Consider the following 20,649-nt stretch of genomic DNA (forward strand, 5'->3'; position numbering starts at 1 on the left):
CGGTGAAGCCCCAAGTGGATGTTCCCTGGTGTTGGGAACATTCCTCCTTCCCTGTTTGCTCTGTTCAATGCTCCACCTGCACAGCTAAGGACCTTTCTTTTATTGTACATAACTCTCCTGAGCCACTTTTGTTTTTACTGGCCGAGGACAAGCATTGTTCTGACAGCCCCCAGCCCCCAAGCTTCCCTGGTGCAGAAAAGGCAAGCCGGATTCTGGCACAGGTTACCCTGATGCTCCCCAGGGGCCTCTCTCTCCTGGAGCTCAGGACTCCCGGTGAGGTCCAACTGGTACAAAGCAATGAGACTGCTTGTTCTCTGAATTGGAGTCTACCTTTTAAAATCAATCCCACGTAGGATTATATACCAGAACCTTCTGATAAGACTTTTTGTTCAGGCATATGTCTCCCACTTGTACTTGTAAAATCAATATTAAGAGATGTTTATATGCCAGGCTTCTATTGTAACATTGTTGCACGTTCTAAATAGTCCTGTCAAATAATCTTGACTCTTGATTTTGTCATCTAAACGTTGCTGGCTGCCGACGCTGCTTCACTCCATGAGTAGGTGACAGTGCGCCTTCTCCCTGGGCGTGACGACCTCTCTGGTGGGCATTTCTCCACCCTCGGCTGGGAGGCTGAACTGTCCTAGAGCTTTCTTACCACGAGCAAAGCCCCGAGATGGTCACTTGGGGGCAGTTACAGTAACGGAGAGCTGCACATCACCTTGCAAGCTGTATTTGTGCCCACAACTACAGCTTTCTCGTGGGGCCACGAGGCCTACCGACTGCGCAGAGGCCGAGGCCCGGCACCGCACGGCCCGGGGGCTCCCCGCCAGAAGGCGGGTTCCGGTCACTCGCTCTGGGCGACCGCGGCCCAAGCCGCCAGGAGGGCGCCGGGATCACGCCCTCCCGCGCTCCGAGGCAACCTCAGGCGCTGGGCCCCGGCCTGCAGAGGGCCGAGCGCCGCCTCGAAGCGCGCTCCCGGACCTCGGGAACGCGGCGACGGACGAGCGAGGCCAGCCCGCGCCTGCCCGGCCCGCGTTCCCGCTCCGGTCCCAGCCCCGCCAAACAGCCCCGGCCGCACCCGGGGCCCTGCGGCCGCCCCGAGGCAGGGCGGGGCCGCCGCGCCTGCGCACTCGCCCCGGTCCCTGCGTCCCCAGCACGCAGCCCACGTGACCTGCGCCCGTGCCCAAGATGGAGGCTGCGGCAGGGCCTGGCCAGCCCCCTGCCTCAGCCCGCGCGTCTCTGCGCCCCCTCCGAGCACTAGCCAGCTGCGTGGGCGCGCGGTTCTGATCAGTGGTAGCGCTGCAGGCTGCCAACTGAGGTTGGCTACGGCTGAGGCCCGGTTTCCAGTCAGTATCCGCCCCGGCTCCCTCCGCTTTCTACATTGCGAAGCGCCCGGCACTGGCGCCTGGAGCGTCCTCCGGTACGCCCCGCCCCCTAAATTGACAGCGCCGGGAGCCAATGGGGTCGTGGATATGTGCGGGAAGGCGGGCAGAGGTGGAGCCTCTGTACGGGGATCGGGGCTTGGGGCCGACGGTTGGGCTGACGCAGGGCGGGCACAGGCCCCGCTGACCAATGGAAGGGCATCAGGGTGCCCGGGGGCTGGGCCGAACCGTAATTGACGCGCTCTTCATTAGAAACCGGGAGGGGGCGGGGCCCGCGAGGGGAGGTGACGCAAAGCCGCCGCAGCCAATGGCTGGCGGGCCGCCGGCGGGAGGGGCGGGGCTGGGGCGACTGACAGGCGTCGGGCGCGGCCTATCCCCGCGCGGCTCGGTGCTGGAGGGGGGAGCAGCATCATGGTTCAACGTGGGTCAATTTTTTGTGAATGAGGAGGGGAGGTTGTGGGGCCGCCGCCGCGGAGCACGGTCCCCGCCGCCGCCCGAGCCCGAGCCCGTGCGCCCGCCCGCGCCCTCCCGCCCGGCCCGCTCCGCGCGCCCGCGTCGCCGTCGCCGCCCGAGCCGCCCGCCCGCCCGCCGGCGGTGGCGGCGCAGGCTGAGGAGATGCGGCTCTCAGCGCCCGAGCGGGGCTAGAGGCAGCCGCCGCCGGTAAGCAGCGCCGCGCACGCCCGCCGCGGCAGGTGGACGCCGCCCCGCGGCCGGCCTGGGCCCGCGCGCCGCGGGCGGGGCGGCCTGCGCGGCCAGCGGCGCAGGTGGGCGCGGGCGGGCGGGGGCGCCGGCCCAGCGTTTATGTAACTTTGTCAGACGGACGTGTGAGTTTGCGGAAAACGCCCCTCGGCGCCGGGGCGGGGGCCGCGGCTCGGCCCGGCCGCCCGCGGGACCCGCGGCGTTGCGAAACGCGCGGCGCCGGTGTTTACGGGGACGCGGGTGTGTGTGTGGCCCCGGAGCGGGAGCCCGCGCGTGCCGGTCGGGGAGGCCGGGGGTGGGCCCGTGCACTCCTTAATGCACGTCGAAAATTTGTAATAACTTGCAGCCGCTGATAGGAGTGTGCTCTTTATTGCATGCTGTAAATTGACCTGCTGTGACACAATTTTCAAATAAAGCGTTGCAGAAATTAAACTTAAGTTATTTTAGAACTAATGACTTTCTTAACTAAATCCTAATTGCATTACTGTAGAGACCTACCTAATTGCTTGCTGAGAGCTCTGCCTGCTCGGGGAGGGAGGAAAGGCCTGTGTAGTCACTTTGCCTGCCCGCTTTGCTCTAGTCAGGCTTTTCCGCCGGTTCCCACAAACCACCTAAGCATTTAAGGCCTGGGAGTAAACCTGAGTACAGCCTGGCCCGGGAGTCCGGGGGGGATGCTGGCGGCTTGCACCCTGACCTGGTTTCGCTTTTTCTTCGGTAATAAGATCGTGGTTGCCTGGAGTTCTAATTGCTTCTGATAATTCCGTGCATTATTTTAGGGACGGCCTAATGAAAGCTGGTGTGGTGGCTTCAGAATCCAGCCAGGAAAGGTGGTGGTGGTGGTGGTGGTGGTGGTGGAGGAGAGGCAGGAAGATTGAATTAAGAAAACTCAGCTGCTAGTACACAAATATACACTATAGCAGTTACAAGGCAACAAAAGTTATTGCAGAATCTTGCAGTCACTATGGCAACACGATTACTCTATTATAATTGGAAATGCAAAATGCCACCCAGTTAGAAGTTTCATCAGAATGGAGTTCTGGATATCAAAAATATGTGAGATTTAATTTTTTTCAGGTAGCTCCTGTGAATTCTAGTCTGGGTTCAGCTATCTATTTTTAAGACTGATCAGCTTTCCCAGATATTCTCCTTCCTGGGATCTGTGGCATCTTTCCCCAGAAGAACTCCGGTTTGTGTGGGAGGGAAGTATTTTCATGCCTTAAAAACACACACCCTGACACAGTGTAAGACTTGTATAGCTTTCTGTGTTCTGGGTTTTTCTTTGGGAGATCAGATACCTTCCTAAAGAGAGCAGTGATCAATCAGAAAGAGGCAGGGTTTGCTGGGCAGGCAGATGGAGCACTGCCCTCTTAGGGTTTTTGCTTTCTCCTACAAGGGAGCTGGTGGCAGAGTGCCCCTGGGGATCCTGGAGCAGCTTGGAGGGAAGATGGCTGGATGCACAGAGGCCTGGAAGGCCTAGGGACCAAGGACAAATGTGACCAAAGCAGCCCTCGTCAGGGAGGATGTTCTGTGGTCAGCCCCAGATGCCACGTTCGCAGAGGCTGCTGCTCTACAAGGTGGACAAGACAACATGGCACCCTGGCCGTGTACAGCTCCAGCCGCCAGGCCTGTGAGCATTCAGGGTGTCCTCCCGGTGCTTGCCAGAAAGACTCCAGTGCTGGAAGTTTCCACACATTGTGGGGCTGCTGCAGTTTAATTTTGTTATAACTCTTTCCTTTTAACTACTGCATATTTATGCCCAGTAATCGACTTCCATTTTCCAGCTTCATTGTGAGGTTTCAATGCAGCATGAATGGCTTTGAATTCCCATCCTTTGATGTTGGGGGTGGCACCAAAGGAAAGGCGACTTTGTGCCGTCCTAATTGCCGGAGCAGAAGATTTCATGGCTCCTGTAGAACTCATCCATGCTGTTCTCTATTGAAAACGGCTGGCTCTCCTGGCTCTGGAGCTGCCTGAGCAGTGTGACTACCTGATGTAGGGAGTGGGGAGATGGAGGGTGAGGGATAGCTGCTGCTGCTGTGAGCTGGGGGCTCTCACTCTTCAGACCAGAGTCCTTAGCCAGGGAGAGAGAGTGCCCGTTTGTAGGGGCCCCCAGTCTGTCCCGGGGGGGGGGTCTGGGAAGATAGTTTTGGAGGGGCTTTTATTTTTGGTGTCTGGTGGCCAGCATGTGTCTTGCAGCATAATGGCTCCGGGCATTTGGCCTTGATCTAGAGCAGGGAGAAGTACCTTGTGGTTCACGTCAGGTGAAAGCCCGTGTGTAGGGTTGCCACACTTGAGTCATCTGTGGGGAATGAGGGCCACAGAGCCTGCTCATTTGTGTTCCCGTCAGAGGTCAATATCTGCTCTCAGGCCCTGCTTAGGGGTGGCCCGTGGCTGTGTACCTCCCTGCCTCCACCTCCTCATTTCCTGGAAGGCAGGTGGCCTCCACTGTGACCCTCCATCTAATTCCACCTAACTGTGGGTTAGGGTTAGGGAACTCTCTTTAGCCTCATCTTTCCTGGAGCAGGGAAGTGATAATACTAGTGCTTGTCACATAAATCAGTAGCTAGCACTAATGAGCACCTAATTGAGGCCACATGCTGTTGTTTTAAGCATTTGCCATCCAAGTCTTTTTATTGCTGCCCACGGTCATGAGAGGTGGGCACGGCTGTGACCAGCGTGAGAGGAGAAGCCTGACAGAAGCTTAGAGTGGAGTCCTGGTACTCCTCGCTGTGTTAAGTCCCAGTGGTCCACCCCCTCTCCTCCTGCCCCTGCTTCTGGGCCAGAGGTGGTCTTGAGTGTTGTTGAGATGTGGGGGCAAGAATGGCCTCTTTGAGAAGATGGTTTGGAATGGCTTTTGGGTACAGAGCTTGGCTGCCCTGGAGCTATCATGGCTAACCCTGTTTCCTAGGGTCTGAGAAGTCATTTTGGCTTTCCCGCACTCTTAGGTTAGTTAGACTCAGGCGGCCTAGGACTGGAAGGTATCTTAGCGGTGTAGGCTGGTGGTGCAGAGCAGTGGTGGGGCACTTGTGTGGAGCTGATTCATCCCTAGCAAAAACAAACAACCTCCCAAGCCCCTTAAACCCAGGCGGCCCAGAGGCGGTTGTGTTCCACCTGGGATCTCTTCCTGAGAAGCCCCCAGGCTGTCTCCGGAAAGTGGGGGTGGAAGGTGGCTGGTGCTCCTCATCCATTTTAACCTGAGAGGCTTAGTTTGCTGATTCTTCTGTCAATTACCTTGGAGGATTTTTATTGAAAAATAACACATTTAAAGGCCAAAAAGTTTGAAAAACTGCCGATTAATCTATTCTTATCCTAAAACCAAACCAGAAGACTTAAGAGAAAATAACAACAGAGTTAACATATAATTAAAACAAACAAACAAACAAACAACTGCCGGCTGGCCGGGGTAGAATGCTTGCCTAGTATGTGTGAGGCCCTGGGTTCCATCCCGGCAAACAAAGGGAAGCAAAACCAAGCCTGTGTGGCAGAAGGCTTCCTGAAAGCAAGGTTCAGAGGTAATGAGAGAGAAAATAGGCAACCTGTTATGCCTTTATGACTCCAATAGTAAGGAAAGCGCCTTCGTAGACCAGTATGGAAGGGGAGCAGAGGCTAGATGCTCACTCTCCAGGGCTGACAAGAGAAGGCTGGCCTGCTCCCGGGTCAGTCCTCTTCCACACAGGGCTCCTCGGGTTGAATAAGTCACTGTAGGGCAGTTGCTTTGAATAGGATCTAGCACATGGTAAGCTCAGGAGTGTTGGTTGTTTAATATTACTTGCTCTCTGGAGAGACTTGTGTATATTGTTATGTAAAGTGTAATAATCACCTGAGTGCTGTCTGTAAAATTTTCTTTTTTGGTAGGGGGGATTGAGCTCAGGGGCACTGGAACACTGAGCCACATCCCCAGCCCCATTTTGTATTTTATTTAGAGACAGGGTCTCACTGAGTTGCTTAGCACATCGCCATTGCTAAGGCTGGCTTTGAACTTGCGATTCTCCTGTCTTAGTGTCCTGAGCTGCTGGGATTAACCGTAGTTTTATGTCACATTTTAAAATGGTAGTTCTCTCCTCCCAGCAGCTCTGCCTTTTGAACTTATTCTAATGGAAGAGTGTAATAAATGCATAGACACCTCGTATGTGCAGGATATAGGCCAGACCTTTTATAGAAGCGATGCTTGACGAACATGCTTGACGTCACTGTGCTATGGAGTCCCCCGGGCACAGACGGGCAGACGATGCAGGTGTTAGGAAAAAAATAGTGGGCCCAGCACAGTCTGCATCCAGGCCTCCTGGTTGTAAGTCCTTGGGTCTCTGATGTGATAATGGTGGCCCTTTGGGGTTTCAGGGAAATAGGCCATAAGGGACTTTCATTGTCTTTTTGTATATTTATATTGCATACAGTTTTTTTGTAGTAAGCACGTATTACTTTTTAATAATGATAATAGTTTTTAAAAATTGATATTTTCCTTATGGGGAAGTATGTTTCATCCCCATTATTTACAAAAGAAACCAATTTGTTGCATTTAAATTGTTAGTGTTAGAAGAATCCCAAGGGTGTTTGTTGCTGAGTCCCTCATGAACTCTCCGAGGTGGGGGCTGTCCTCCTGGGTATGGGCTGCTCTGGCGTAGTCCATGCAAAAATGTTTCCTAAATGGCTTCTCCCAAATCATGTTCATACCTACCTTTTCTTACAAGAAATTCTATCAAGGCTTCCCCTTGTTCTTAGGATCCTGAGGATCCCTAAAAGCTGGCCTGATCCTAGTGTCTGGCTTACCAGCCTCACTGGCTGGTACTCGCCCTGTCTGCTGAGTTTTAGCCCCTATATATAATTCCTATTGCCTTTGCTGCCCTATACTCGATATGGCCCCAGGGCCTTTACACATACTGCTTCCTTTTCTTGAGCTACCTCCCTTTGTGTCTGTCTTCCCCAGACCCTCAATTATGCTGTGCTTTGGTCTCTTGTTCATCTTAGTCTAACAGCTTTCCTAGTCCTTCTCAACAGGATCCATTTGTGCCATTTCAGTAGCTCATTGTGATAGTTGTTAGGGTCAGCTGTTGTGCTAGCTGAGGGGCCTCGAGCCCTGTGCCTGGCTCGCAGCTAGTGCCTGGTAGTGCAGGTGCTTGGGGATGACGGTCTGGCCAGGCAAGGGCCGCTCCGGCCGCAGCCCCGTGGGTCTCTGCTTGTGCTTTGGACTTGCCTGTTTCCTGACCCCTCTCTCCCACATCTGGGAACTTCTGGTCCTGATTCTGGAGTTTGCGTGCTGTAAGTAGATGCCATGGGTAGGTATGAAGTGGGTTCTGGGATGCTGCGAGGCGTGGTGGGAGGGCTTCCCTGCTGTCAAGGGGCACAGGGCCACGGCAGGGCAGGGGGTGCGCGGCCGTCCTTGGGTGGCCCGGCCAGCTACAGTGTGCAGGGTGGTGAGCTACACTCCTACTACAGCCATTTCCTCTGCTTGCTTCAATCTGTAGTTAATTTGATCATTTCTTATTTAACGCCATGATTTTCATATGGCACCTTCCTATGGCTGTGTGTATAAACATTTTGGAATCTGGTCTGTTTAAAATGTGAATGTTAGACTTTGTTTACTATTGTTTATGAAGTCTCCTGCCTGTGTGAGTCAAGTGCTTTTGTTGGATTGATGTTTAATCTTGAAACAATAAATCATTCCTTAAGGCCTGGAAGCCTGAACCAGCATTCCCGGGGGAGTGCTGGCCCCAGGATGGACTTGCATTTCCCTTGGGAGCACTGTCATCATGGTTATGGTTATGGCTATTTGCTGGAGTGGTTCTTTTTGAAATGAAGTTTCTGCGACCCCTGTGGCCCTGGCCTCTCTTTGGTGCTGAGTGTCCTTGGGGCTGAGTTCCTAAGTATTTCTGAAGACCAGTTATTGCTTTGTAAATACTCATCCTGCACACAAGCCCAGGTGCTGGCTTTCTTGTGGGCTGGGACTCCAGGGAACACCTGCTCTGTGGCCAGCACAGTGGAGGGCAGGTAGCTGTGGGCTTGATCAGGAGGACCCCCGCTGTCCCTCAAAGGCATGGGTCTGGGGGAACAGAGCAGGAAGAGGAAGCACACGTGGAGGTGCGTGCTGGCTGCCGTCCTGGGCCAGGGCTGTGGAAGGTGTGAGGGGAGAAGCTAGGAGGCTGCAGGGCTCAGTAGGCGTGGCAGTGGGGGCCAGGCCAGCTGAGGAAGAGAAGGGCAGGGCAGGGCAGGGCAGGCAAAGGCCGGGGGCACTGCTGGGAGGACTGCGGTCCTTGTGAGCAGAGCCATGGCGGGCTGCAGAGGCTGTGAAGCCTGCGGCCTCCAGACTGGAGTGCCAGTGCGGGCCCAGCCGGCGCGGCCCTCAGGAAGGCTGGTGTGCGTGCGCTTGGTCTAGCCGAGGTGCAAAGGAGTGTCGGTGCCTGGCTCTCCTGGGTGCTGTGCCTCGTCTGTCTGGGTTGAGCAGCACTGCCTGGCACCTGCCAGAGGCTCTCAGGTGCCTGTGGTGTGGCTCGGCCCTCCCCGAGTGTGTGGCTGGCTTGTGGCACAAGGCAGGGGCTGCTCATGCTGGGGCGGGGAGGGTCCAGGTGGCTCCAAGGCTGGTCCCCTGGGTGGTGGCCATTGCCTTCCCTCAGGCGGTGCTGCTGAGAGCATCCTCTGGGACCCTTAAAGCGACTTTCCATGACTGAATTCTGCTGGGAGCCAGCAGAGAAGACTTTCTGTAAGGACCAACCAGTCTTCCCCGGCCATTGGTTCTCTACTTTAGAGTCCAACACCATGGGCCATAACTGCTGGCCCTGCATTGTTTGACCCTAGCAGGTGGGCAGAGTGTGGCCAGAGTTCCTGGGACCTGAGGTTCCCTGTAGCCTGTGGCCCTTGAGGACTCACTCACCTGTGGCCCCCATTTCAGCTTCCGGCTGTGGATCCTGAGGGGGAGCTGGAATTGGCTACCAGGGCCTGTGAGTCACATGGTGGGACATGTATTCTTAGTTAGCCGACAGCATGACCATGTTCTTGAGGGTTGGTCCTCGACCCCTGTGAACTCTGAAAGGAAATCATGAAGAAATGGTTGGGAAGTGCTCTGGTGGACTAGACCCTCTCTGCTATAAAATTTGTACTGAAAAGGTTATGGTAGGTGGTAACCATCCCCATTCTTTGGGAACATATCTTTGGGAACATATTTGGGTGTTGGGGACAGAGTGTGGATGTTGAATCAGACCAAAGCCAGTCCCGGTTTCATGTCTTGGCTCAGCCTGGCTGCCATTGTCTGGCCTGTGCACCCAGTGTCCCCATCTGTGAGCTGGATGAGGGAGGCAAGGCCCAGGGGAGCTGCTGAGCCGCTGGCCTCTCCCGAGTCCCGGCTCCCCACACCCCTGTCGCTCACTCCTCCTCTGCCAGCAGGTCTCTGGTGGAGTGGGAAACAGTGTGCCATCTGCAAGGGGCATGTTGTCACCTTGCCTTTGACGCACCTGCAGGACTGCTGAGGTCCTGTGCCAGCCCAGGGCATCTCTGTGTCTGCTGGAGTCGCAGCCGGGGCAGGGCCTTCCTGCAGGACCTTTGTACCCCTTGAGAAGAAGAACAGGTCTGTCTCTTCTCTCAGGGACTCTTTCCTATCTCAGATATCAAGTCTTGGAAGCTCAGAAGCACACTGTTAAACTGCATGCAGAACACCATCTTTCTTTGGGTGCCAGGGTGCATGGCTAGCCACTGGCCCACAACTGTGGACACACTGCCAGGGTGCGTCTGAATTGCTTCTTGGCCATGATGTGATTTGTACCTTGGCCAGTGGTGCTGAAGTCCCTGGCCCCGAGGAGGGCTATGCAAATGGCCAGGCCTCTGCTGCCTGTCTGCTTGCTAGTGTCTGGAAGCGGGCGCTCTGGGGGAAGTGGCTGTAGGCTGCAGGTCTAGCTGCAGAGGCTTCTTGCCCGCCCCCCCCGGGGGGGGGTTCTGCCTGCTCTTCACTGTGCTCCTTTGCAGGAGCCCTAGCCAGAGTGCCAGTGCGCGTCTGGCTGTCCTTATGGTATTGTGTGGCAGCGGTGACCTGAGGGAAGCTGTGTGGATGTGTTGCCTCTCCTGGTGGCACTGTGAGGAGCACTGACCCCATGGAGGGCTGTGAAGGACTGAGGACTGAGGGCAAGAGGAGGTAGGGGTTTTGTGGAGCCCCTGCAGACATAGCTTCTCCACAGATGGAGCTGTGGGGCAGGTGCTCAGGGCAGGTTGACTGTAAGACCAGGGGACTCCTGCGCATGGGTGCAGAGGACCAGGTGATGTCCCCTGGGATTGTGGAGAAGGTACAGTAAGGAGATTTTTCGAGGGTAGCTCTGCATGTCGAGCAGGGATGTATTTCTGGTAGCTTTCCATCAGATAGGGTCTCTCTGTGGCAGGGCCGGGAAGGCTGCACACTCGAGGAAACTGACTGTCTTGCTTTTCCAGAAAATGCAGATGGAGGAAGTTTTCAGGCAGGGCCTGATCCAGCTCTTCCACAGTGTCCCCAGAGGCTTGTTTCTGTGCCCTCTGTTGGGGGAATCAGCTCCATGTGCTTGAGGGCCCTGCCAGCTGCTCCCGGGTGGCGCACCTGCTGGCTCCTGCCCACCAGGACAGAGTGTCTTTGTTTCAGTCGAGTCTCAGACACCCTGCTTGGTCTGGCTTCAGTTGCACAGCCACTTCTGAGCCTGTCCTTGTGGCCATGGGCATAGTGTGTGCCGTGTGGCTCATCCTGTGTGCCGGTGCTGGGGTGCTTCCCATAAGCCTGCTGGGAGCTGCCTGGGCATTGGCTTCCTGCAGTGGGGCTCGCTGCTCTCTGGAAGGACAGGGAAGGGGAGGAGGTGCAGAGGGGAAGTTGGCTGCCAGTGTCCTCTGTGAAGCTCACTCTGTGATACCCAGCTGCAGTTTGGGAGCAGTCCTTCGTGTGAGCTCTGTGTCACTGGCCTGTCCCCAAATGCTTCACTGTCTTTGTCTGTCAGAATCCTGTGCCACCCTCTGAAGGAGAATGTCCCTGTCCCTGGATGAGAGCCACTCAATGAGGACTGGAGGGGCTGGACCCCCCTCCCTCAGTGAAGGCTAGGGCGCATCAGCCTCCATGCGCCTCTTACTGCTCCTGGTCCTTAGGAGTCAGGGACATGTGGCTAAAATGACCATTTGCAAAGTTACAAAGGCCTTAGAAGCTCATCTATTCTTGCTTCTGCTATTGACTGGGGGATGCATTTGACCTTGGCAAAGGCCTCTGGGGGGGGTGTGGTGCCGTGGGGTGGGAGGAGGCTGTGGCATGGAGTCCTGGCTGGCTGCAGTGAGGTGGGGTGCAGGGCTGGGACTCTGCGCAAACAGAGGGTGGAAGAGGGCGGGGACCCTGGCTGGGGGGTGTCTGGAGGGCAGGACTTCATGGCTGACTAGCTCAGCTGCCCTCTGGCCAAGCCCCCAGGTAATACCATCTGTTGTCCAGGGGTACTCTGGAGAAGGGCTGGTCACACACGGGTTCTTGCACCTCGTGCAGTGGTGGGCAGGAGCTGAGTTCCTCCTGAGAAGGCAAGTGCAAAATGGCTCAGGCCTGGGTTCTATGGAAGCCCCAGCATTCCCGTCCATTTCCCTGCAGTTGAGGGATGCATTGGAAGGAATATGCTTTGGGATCAAACTGAAGGGCTTCATAGTCTGGGCTTTGTGCCCCTCCGAGGTCCGTCAGTTGTCCAGCCCACTGCCTTGGTCTGCTCGCCTGCAGAGTAGATGTGAGGATTTGTCTCAGGGTTGTTGTCCAGACTGAGCAGCACCGCGAGGCCAGGGGCTCAGCCCTGCAGCTGCTAGCATCTGCCCTCCCTAGGCTCCCAGCGCTGTGCCCCACTCACCTCGCCATGTTCTGCTGGGCACTGTGCCTCCTGTGGTCTGCTACCCTGTGTGCTTGGGCAGTCTTTCTTCCATCTGACCGTTGAGCAAGCTGCACGTGTGAATAGGTCAGTGGTGGGGGTCATGGATTTGAGCTGACAGCTGTTCTGAGTCTATGCCTTTTCCTCTCAGCTGGGATTTACAGAACAAGTGTCTGCCCCAGGTAGGAAGGGCAGGACCCACTGAGAGGTACACTGTGGGTCAGGAATGCCCAGTGGTGAGGGGGGGCTGGACCCTCCACGGTGGCCGGGGGGAGTATCCCAGTACAGCTGCGTGGAGCGGTCTTCTGGCCTTCACTCAGCCTCTCCAGCCTCAGCTTTCCTATCTATAACGAGTGGCAGGATTCTTGTCCGGCCTGAGTTGTGTGTGGCCCAAGTGTGACAGCTCTGGGAATATAGCCCTCTCCTCCGTACGTGCACACTGAGCACAGCACATGCACACAGAGGACCATATACAAATGCTTACAGGTAGACGTATGCACACAGTGCAGTCAGTCCCTAGGATGCTTGGGCTGGGCCCACCCCTGCAGGGCCCTGAAGGTGAGACAGGAGAGCTGCAGAATGTTGGGGTGGGTGCCACACCAGGGAAGAGCAGAGCAAGGCTGAGTGGGCACAGGCCGGAGAGGTGTGAGAACTGGAGGTAGGAACCCTGGCCCGCAGAGGCTGCTCAGAGCTGGATCAGGCCCAAGCCTAGGACACCGCCATGGCAGTGGCACAGCAGGAGTTAAGGTCACAGGCACAGAGGGGGCTGAAAAAGGAAACCGGAGCAAGAGAGATAATGGGCTCTTACTGAAAAGAGATGGTACCAGGGAGAGGAGCACAGCCACTGGGGGGTCCTTGTTAGCCCAGGGGTGGGCAGCCAGGAGGGAGAGAGCTGGGGGCCTGGGTGGCTTCAGTGCACCTCACCCACAGGCTGCAGCTCACAAGAACTTGTTGAGTCCAGGTTTGTGCTCAGACCTCACCGGCTGCTCAGGATAAACTTCCAGGCCACATCTGCACTTGGATTTGATGGATGCTGGGAAACTAAGACAAATGCCTGATGGCGATCCTGCAGCACCGCTCAGAAGTGGCTGCTTGACCCAGTCACAATGTAGCATGGTATAGAAGAGCGCGAGAACCTGTCCCCAGGCTCTGCCTCACCTTCAGAGTGCTTCTGGTTGGGCCCAGTCTGCATGCGTCCTGGGGCTGGCTGCATTTTGGGCCCCCCTTGACTCTCCTGCTCTGGGCCTCTGTTGCCTCTTGCCTTGGACCTGCCTGGAGCCGCTGGAGTGCAGAGTTCCAGGAGAGTGTTCCGGCCGCCTCTTCTGGCCGGCTTGCTGGCTCCCTTCCGAGTCTGTAGTGACAGACCATGTGCGTCCAGCCTCCCTGACTCCTTGGCACTGGCGTGGCCATTTTCTGGCTGCCTGGTCTCTGAGTTGTGAGGACTGATGGGTGAGGCCACAGGGGCAGCAGCCTGTTGTGTCTCCTTGTCCTTCTGAGGCCCCTAGCAGTGGGGTCTTTGTGTTGAGGCAGGCACAGGTGTGCTCTTGGGCCACTGAGCTGTGTGTTCTGGTGTGCTCTGGGGCCTGCAGTGTGGTGTGCCCGGGGTCAGGTGCACAGGCAGCCCGTGGGCCTGAGGTGGAGCTTCACGTGGTCACCCACCCCCTTTCCTGCCTTTCAGCTTTGCCTGGTGATGGGAGGGCAGAGTTCCTCACTGCTGAGCTGGGAGGAGGGCTTCCAGGTTCCCGCTCTCCTTTAGGCCTTGTGGGCAACTTGGTGGGAGTGCTTCCTCCACTTATGGCCGCCCCCTGCCCCATCCCCCAGTGTACCCAGTAGAAAAGAGCACATTCTTTTTTTGTTTGCTTTTGGTACCGGGGATTAAATTCGGGGACACTTGACCACTGAGCCATCCCCAGCCCTATTTTGTATTTTATTTATACGCAGCTTCTCACTCAGTTGCTTAGCCCCTTGCCTTTGCTGAGGTTGGCTTTGAACTTGTGATCCTCTTGCTCCACCCTCCCGAGTCATTGGATTATAGGAGTGTGCTACCGCGCTTGGCTGAGAACACATTCTTCATACTCCATGGTGTGAAGGAGGCAGGAGGGCATCAGGAAGGGCAGATAAGGATGAGGGCCTTTCTCAGGCCGAGGAGAGCCAGAGGGAGGGTGTCCTCCCCAGGCAGGCGGGGGCTGGGGCTCCAGCCACAGCAGTGCACAGGAGACCAGCATGAGGTTGAGCTGCCTGGCCTGTGAGAGAGTAGGAGGAGGAGGGAAGTGTGGACCGGGCCCTCCCTCCCAAGCTTGGCCCCTGTGTGTGGGGCTGACACTTTGCACTTCTGTTCCCTTATGTCCTGACTCACTGGCTCTTGACCTGGCCCACCCAAATCAGTACTGGGGCCTGGGAGAACACAGTGGAGCCCACTTCCTGGTCCTTGGTCCAAAGACTAAAGAATTCAGGTCTTGTTTAAGCCATCATATTGTTAAAATATTATCTTTAATACCAGCTGGCGCTTCAGAGTGGAGAGCAGGGAGGGAGCCCTGGGAGTGGGTCTGAGACGCTCAGCCCGCCATTGCAGTCGAGCACCTGCTCCTTCCGAGGTGGATGGTCTTCTGTTATCATACATTTCCCCATGCAAAAAAGACACTTAAAAATGCCATTTTGCATAGAATTTAAGGGATATCTTAGGAGCCCATCGGGTGTCCCAGATTAAGACTGCCTGACGGGGGGAGTCAGGGTAGGCATCTCAGCCCTGACTTGGCAAGCAGTAGGCCCTTGGCAGAGTGGGTGAGGGATACCCACAGGCTGTTTCCTGTTCAGTTTCCGGGAAGGCTTCCCACTGGTGAGGAGAGAACTGTGCCCTGAGACCCAGCCACAGCAGTCTGGTGAGTGACCTCAGACGCCGAGTCTGCACATTCCCAGGGCCCTCCCCTCAGGCTCCTGTCATGAGCTTCCTTCTTTTCTGTGTGGCTAGTGCTCACGTCTCCTCGGCCTCCATTGGTGCTTCTCCCCAGGATGCTGGGCCTTCTGCAGGATTGTGCTGCTGACCATCATGCCGTCTGCATTCTCAGATCTGCTTCACACCTGAGTCTCATTCTTGGCAGAGTCTCGGCTGACCCCCTGCATGGATCCATTCAGGAGAGTGCCTGAGCTGGGTCAGGGCGTGGGCTGCCGGCCAGCTCAGCCCCTGGGTGCCCGCTTGTGTGAGTGGCGTTTCAGCTGCTGGGTTGGCGGCCTTGCCGACTCTTGCCCGGAGCAGGGAGGAGTCAGTCGTGATTGATGGCGAGAGGCCCTCTTTAAGCTTACTGGATTTGGAAAGTGAACCTGTCTTTGTTGGTTCTCTGGGACTCTGCACTCGCCGTGGGTTTCTACCAGTTCTTGGAGGAGCCGGGCAGGTGTGAAGCACCTGTTCTGTCCACTGGCGTGCAGTTGGATCTGTGCTCTAGGCCTGCCTTCGTCTCCTATCAGGCAGCATTTCTATTCATCTTTCGGATTCTGAACTCACAGTTGGCTCACAAATTGTCATACCGCCACCCTGAAGTTTGTGACTGGCCAGGGCCCACTCAGGGACAGCTCCCTTTATGGGGAGACATGGGATGCAGAGCAGGGCCAGGGCCTCTCTGCTGGTGAGGGGCAGTGCAGGCCTGTAGTGGGGTAGACACTTCCCTGTGCCGCCTGGGCTGCAGCCAGGGTGTGGCATGGGACACCACATGCCTCCTGGGCACTGGGACCTGGGGAATCAGATTATGTACCGCCAGAGAGAACCTGGCCGCCCAGCCTGGATGTGGGAGCGGCAGAAGCACATCTCGGAGAGATGAAGAAGAACCTTGCTGCTGGTGGCCTGGCTTTCCCTGGCCCGACTCTGCTTGGGGAGACCCACATAGAGGAAAGAGCACTGAGGCTTGGGGTGGCCTGCTTCTCTGGCGTGGTCACTAATGGGTGGTTCTGCTCTTGTGTGATGAGAAAGGTAGTTGGTGAAGTCTTGTCTCTGTGTTGCATAAGAGTGTCTTTTGTTAAAGCATTTCCAATAGTATTAATGTTGAGGGAGCTAAATTGGAAAAATAGATCAGCAATGCAAGTAAGCAGTTACTGTAACTGGGAAAAATACTAACAGTTTAATTTGCATATATGATAGAAGCATTTTTTAATGACTGCTCTGATAAGAAAAGGCTGAATATCAAAAATGCAAGCAAATAAAAAATCAATTAATTCTCTTATTATTATTTTTTAAAATGGTATTCCTGGCTTATTCCGTGGCAGTTTGATAATTAGGGAGCCTGATTTTCATCTGCTCTGTGGTGCGTGCCCTGGCGCCCTGTCTCACTTGGGCAGGTGGCTGTGGTGGTGTGCATCTGTGATGAGTGACTGTGGAGGAGAGAGGAACAGGGGCTGTACCTTGCAGGGGTGGCATGGTTCCTATCACTGTCCTGCATGCTGCGTGCAGAGCCAGTCTTGGTGCTAGTTGCTGTGGACAGCTGGGCAGTGGCGTCGCATGTCACACAGGCCTGTCTATTTGGGGGTGTGCTCATTCCCAGTAAGTTTTGCCCTGACCTCCCCCAGGGGCATTTGGCGATGAAGGAGATGGGTTTGGGTTGTCACAGCGGGGGTCATGGTGACAGCATCTAGTGGGTGGAAGGTAGAGTTGCTGCCAAACATCCCGTAGTGCACAATGTGGTCATGCCATGAAGACATACCTGTCCCGTCCAAAATGCCACTTTGTCATGCAGCTCAGGATGCTCACATTTCCTTCGGCACTCAGAGTGAACGACGCGCACTTGGTGAAGATGGATTTTGTTGTACAATACAGTCACAGAGCTGAAATAGAAATTCTGGAAGCACTTAGGGACAAGTTACATACATCATTTTCAGTTTGAGGGTGAGGAAATGAAGTCAGCTCTCATTTACATGTTTTTGCATGTGAATAAGATGTACCTTTATCTTCTCCTTTTCCTTTCTTTTCATTTCTCTGTCTCTTTCAGATTTGAAAAATGGGCTTCGATTCCCCAGAACTCACATTTTCCTAGCCAGAGCGTGTTTTGCATGCAGATGTAGTTAGAAATAACAAAGAGGCATATTTGTGTTGTAGTGACTACATAAAAGGAAAGGATATTGCTGAACTGTAAATTGCATTTTTAGAATATGCTAAAACGATGTGCTGAGAGTCCTTGGTCTTGCACTGCAGCTCTGCTGGCGGCACGTTTCTGACGGAGCGATGGAGAAAGGCAGGCAGGAGAGCAGTGTGCCCTGCTCAGCCCTGGACTGTCCCATCACCATGAAATTGCCTCTCAGCCCTGGTCCAGGTGACAGCACCATTGCCACGAGTGTCCTGAGTGTCCCTGGTGTGTGTGCCACGTGCGGGTGCTGCGGTCACTCTCCACGGTGACGTGTCGGTAGTCAGGACGTGAACATACATTTGCTCCTTCGTATCCTGGAGGCTGTGCTGGATGGTGACCGCAGAGGAGTGGGAAGTGGTTTTCTTGTGCTGGGAAATTTAAATCAGCGCATCGCCTTGTTTTCTGAGGTGGGATTTAAAGGCTCAGCGAGGGAGGACAGCACCTTGCCTCTGTGATGGTAGGGCAAAGAAAGGTGAAAAGTCACATTGCCCAGCAACTGGGCTGTGTACTGGATTTGGGTGTGTGACTAGCATTTAAAAGAATTCTCAGTGGTGGTAAGAAACATGGCATCAAACTTGCTGTCTGAGCCACATAGGTGTGCAGCCCAGCATGAGCACGTTCATGTGGCCACGCAGCCAGCCTCTGAAACTTTTCCACCTGCAGAACTGTATGCCCCTTCAACAGCTGCGTGGCCTGAGTGTTTAAAGCTAGGTGGTTCTTGGAACAGACAGTGCTATCAGTCCCACAATGAACACAAACACTTGCTAATTCTAAAAGGAAATACAGGAAGAGACAAACATACAAATGCAGTAACTACATGCATGCATAGGAAAATGTGTGTGTGTATCGTATATTCAGGTAAAGAAATGTGGTATGTAGTAAGCATAATGTGTATTCACATAATGTGAATATTTACTATATAACAATACTTCAGGGCTGGGGCTGTAGCTCAGTGGTAGAGCGCTTGCTTCACACTGAGATCCATCCTCAGCACCATATTTAAAAAAAAAAATAAATAAACAAAATAGCTATAAAAAATAAAAAGCCCCAATACTTCATGTATAACAAAACATTAGACATATATTTAATAATATATTGCAGTATATTAAATAACATGATATTGCATTAGACACATTACACCAAGCACGTGCACACATGCCCATGTGTGTGACTTAAGGAGACCTTTGGCGAGCGTGACAGTGCTGTCTTGAAGCGCTTGTGCCTACTCGAGTGTCATTCCTCCTTCCTTATCATGTCCAAATCCCCAGTTCTGACTGTGCCGTTCATTCTACTTCCCTGAGTGAATCAAGTCCCAGTTCTGAACTCCAGTGGTCATGTAGAGACTCAGCCTGTGTGGTGTTCCCAGGCCTGGCTCCCACCTTCCTTTGTCATGCCTGTCCCCAGGCCAGGTGCTCCTGGACAGGTCACGGGCTGTAGCCTGAGGTCTGTGCCCTCTTCTCCCCACAGTTGCCTCACAGCCTGGTCCTGAGGAGTTTCCTACTGTTTTGGCTGTGGGTGCTACTTGAGCCTTGTTCCCAGGTACCCTTGTGCCCATGCTGTCTCTAGAATCTGTGGTGTAGGGCACACACTTCCAGCAGGACCTTTGGAGTATCTTTGAATTTTAAGTGGAGAGGATGAGCCAGTGGCTCATCCTGGAGGCCTTAGGATCCTCAACAAGGCAGGCTCCTTAGCCCAGCGGGGGCTTGCCAGGGATGCTTGGAGATGGTGCCCAGCGGCGTGTAAAGACAGAACGAGGGAGACCAGGCTGTGAGCTGGAGGGGAGCATCTGGGCCTAGAGGAGCATCAGCCATGCCAGTCTGGAATGGGGGATCTAGAGCTAGGGTGCAAGGCCTCTCTGGTAAGGGAGGCCAGAGAGTGCTCCTCTTCTGTGCCCCTCCAGGGCCTCGCCTCTTCCCCTTGGGCAGCAGGAAGCAGGCCTTGAGGGGTTGGCTTGGGACTGACCTTTAGGAACTGCTGGAGGCCTGCCAGAGGCGGGCACATGCTGGGGCTGGGGGCTGAATGGGCACTGCAGTGTAAGGGACGTTTCTACTTTGGTTCGCTGACAGTGTGAGCATTTCAGATGTCAGCATGCTTGCTGTTTCCTCTCAGGCAGCCTGCTGGGGTTCGGGGGCTCACACCTGAAGTGGGCCCCTCTGTTCTCAGGTTCCAGCTCCTCACAGCCACCCTGTGCCCGAGTTAGGGCAGCAGCGTACCCCAGGTCGTTTCCTCTGTCTCCCTGAGGGGCCCTGATGCATTGCTGGCTCCTCTGGCTGTGCTCTCTACCAGAGGAGCCAGCTTCCGTGGACTCCTGCTCTCTGCACTTCCTGTCCTCCATCCCAGGAGTTTTGGGCTTTGGGGGCTTTGTTTCACTTTTCCACTATGTGCCCCACTGAGAACCGTCACAGTGGAGATGTGCTCCCTGGCGGCATCCCTCCTGGGAAGGGGAGGAGGAGCAGTGAGGGCAGCAGAGAGGGCTGCGTGTTTCTAGTTGGTTTGTAGAGGCTGTTTTACCTGGGGCAGGAGTCTCTGAAAGGAGAGTGGGTCCCCCAGGCCCCTGTTGATAGCCTGGTAGCCAGTACCTCTGGGGTGGCTGCTAGCAACCAGGTACTGGCCTGCCAATGAGGGCGAGGACAGGACCCCACAGCTCTGGCCTGTGTTGGTACAGTGGTCACGTGGCACGGCCAGGGCGACGGTGTGCGCAGCGTCCCAGGACTCAGCCCTGCTCGCCCAGGCCATCACCTCATTGGGCCTGGCAGCCCCACCCTGTGCTGTCTGTCCAAGCTTTTGTGTTCTCCAGTCCTGACCACCCTGGGCCTGCCTGCCGTCTCCTCCAGAAGCACAGTCCCAGAGATGTCACGCCTGACCGCGGCACCGCTTTCCCATCGACTTGGGACGAGGTGCAGGCTCACGGGCAGGAGGCCGTGTCCCAGTTCAAGTAGGGTACCTGCTAGACAGAGGGACCATTCTGGGATGTTCCTCCTCAGTGACCGCTGTTGTCTGACATTTGCCTCCTTCCTAGCCTGTTGAAAACCAAGCCTGTTGATGGCCTAACGTTCTTATTTCCAGAGGAAAGTTGGATCCTTGAGGTGATAGCACCGAGCAGACGAGGCTCCGAATGTGGGCCCTGGAGTGTGCTCACCGCAGCCTCCCAGTGCAGGTGGAGCTCAGGGGATGGGAGTATGGCTAAGCCTGTGCTGGGCCCATCGGGCAGGCCAGGCTCAGGGTCCATATCCGTGAAGCCCCCAGGTCATGTCAAGTGGTGGAGCTGTGGGTGGTGTTTTGTCCTCCGGATCTCTGTGCCTAGTCTGGCTGCAGGGGGACGTGGTGACAGAATGGAAGGGCACTGGGGCCTCCTGCCTGCTCACCTGGGGACTGAAGCATCCCGGGTTCTCTGTGGGAACGGCAAGGCAGGACACCACAGGTCTCTAGAAGTCAGCACAGAAGTCCCTGTGTTTCTCCCCCTTCCTGTGGGTCACTGGAGTGCTGACATCCGACAGGCTCAGGCCCTGGCCCCTTGGCTGCAGCCTTGGTCCCTCTGAGTGGATATGGCGATGAGGCTGCCCTTGTGGGGGCAGCTGCTGCAGACAGCAGGTAGCTCAGGCCTGCAGTAGCCTTGTCGTCCCCCACCCG

At 55.5% G+C, this 20,649-nt stretch overlaps 1 protein-coding gene across 5 annotated transcripts in view; it reads left to right on the plus strand.

The window, feature by feature from the left end:
- The first annotated feature begins 1,281 nt into the window (after positions 1-1,281).
- The window catches only part of Hdac4 (histone deacetylase 4), a 257,766-nt gene continuing 238,398 nt past the window's right edge, over positions 1,282-20,649 (plus strand). For 4 of the 5 annotated variants that reach the window (XM_071619494.1, XM_071619496.1, XM_071619495.1 and 1 more), the window contains exon 1: positions 1,960-2,045. The gene's annotated coding sequence lies outside the window, so the exon portion shown is untranslated. Of the gene's footprint in view, positions 1,424-1,959; positions 2,046-20,649 lie in introns of those variants that run through there. The other variant, XM_027951670.2, reaches the window with a different exon arrangement.

This window comes from Marmota flaviventris, chromosome 11 (genome assembly GCF_047511675.1).
Source record: "Marmota flaviventris isolate mMarFla1 chromosome 11, mMarFla1.hap1, whole genome shotgun sequence".
Lineage (NCBI taxonomy): Eukaryota > Metazoa > Chordata > Mammalia > Rodentia > Sciuridae > Marmota > Marmota flaviventris.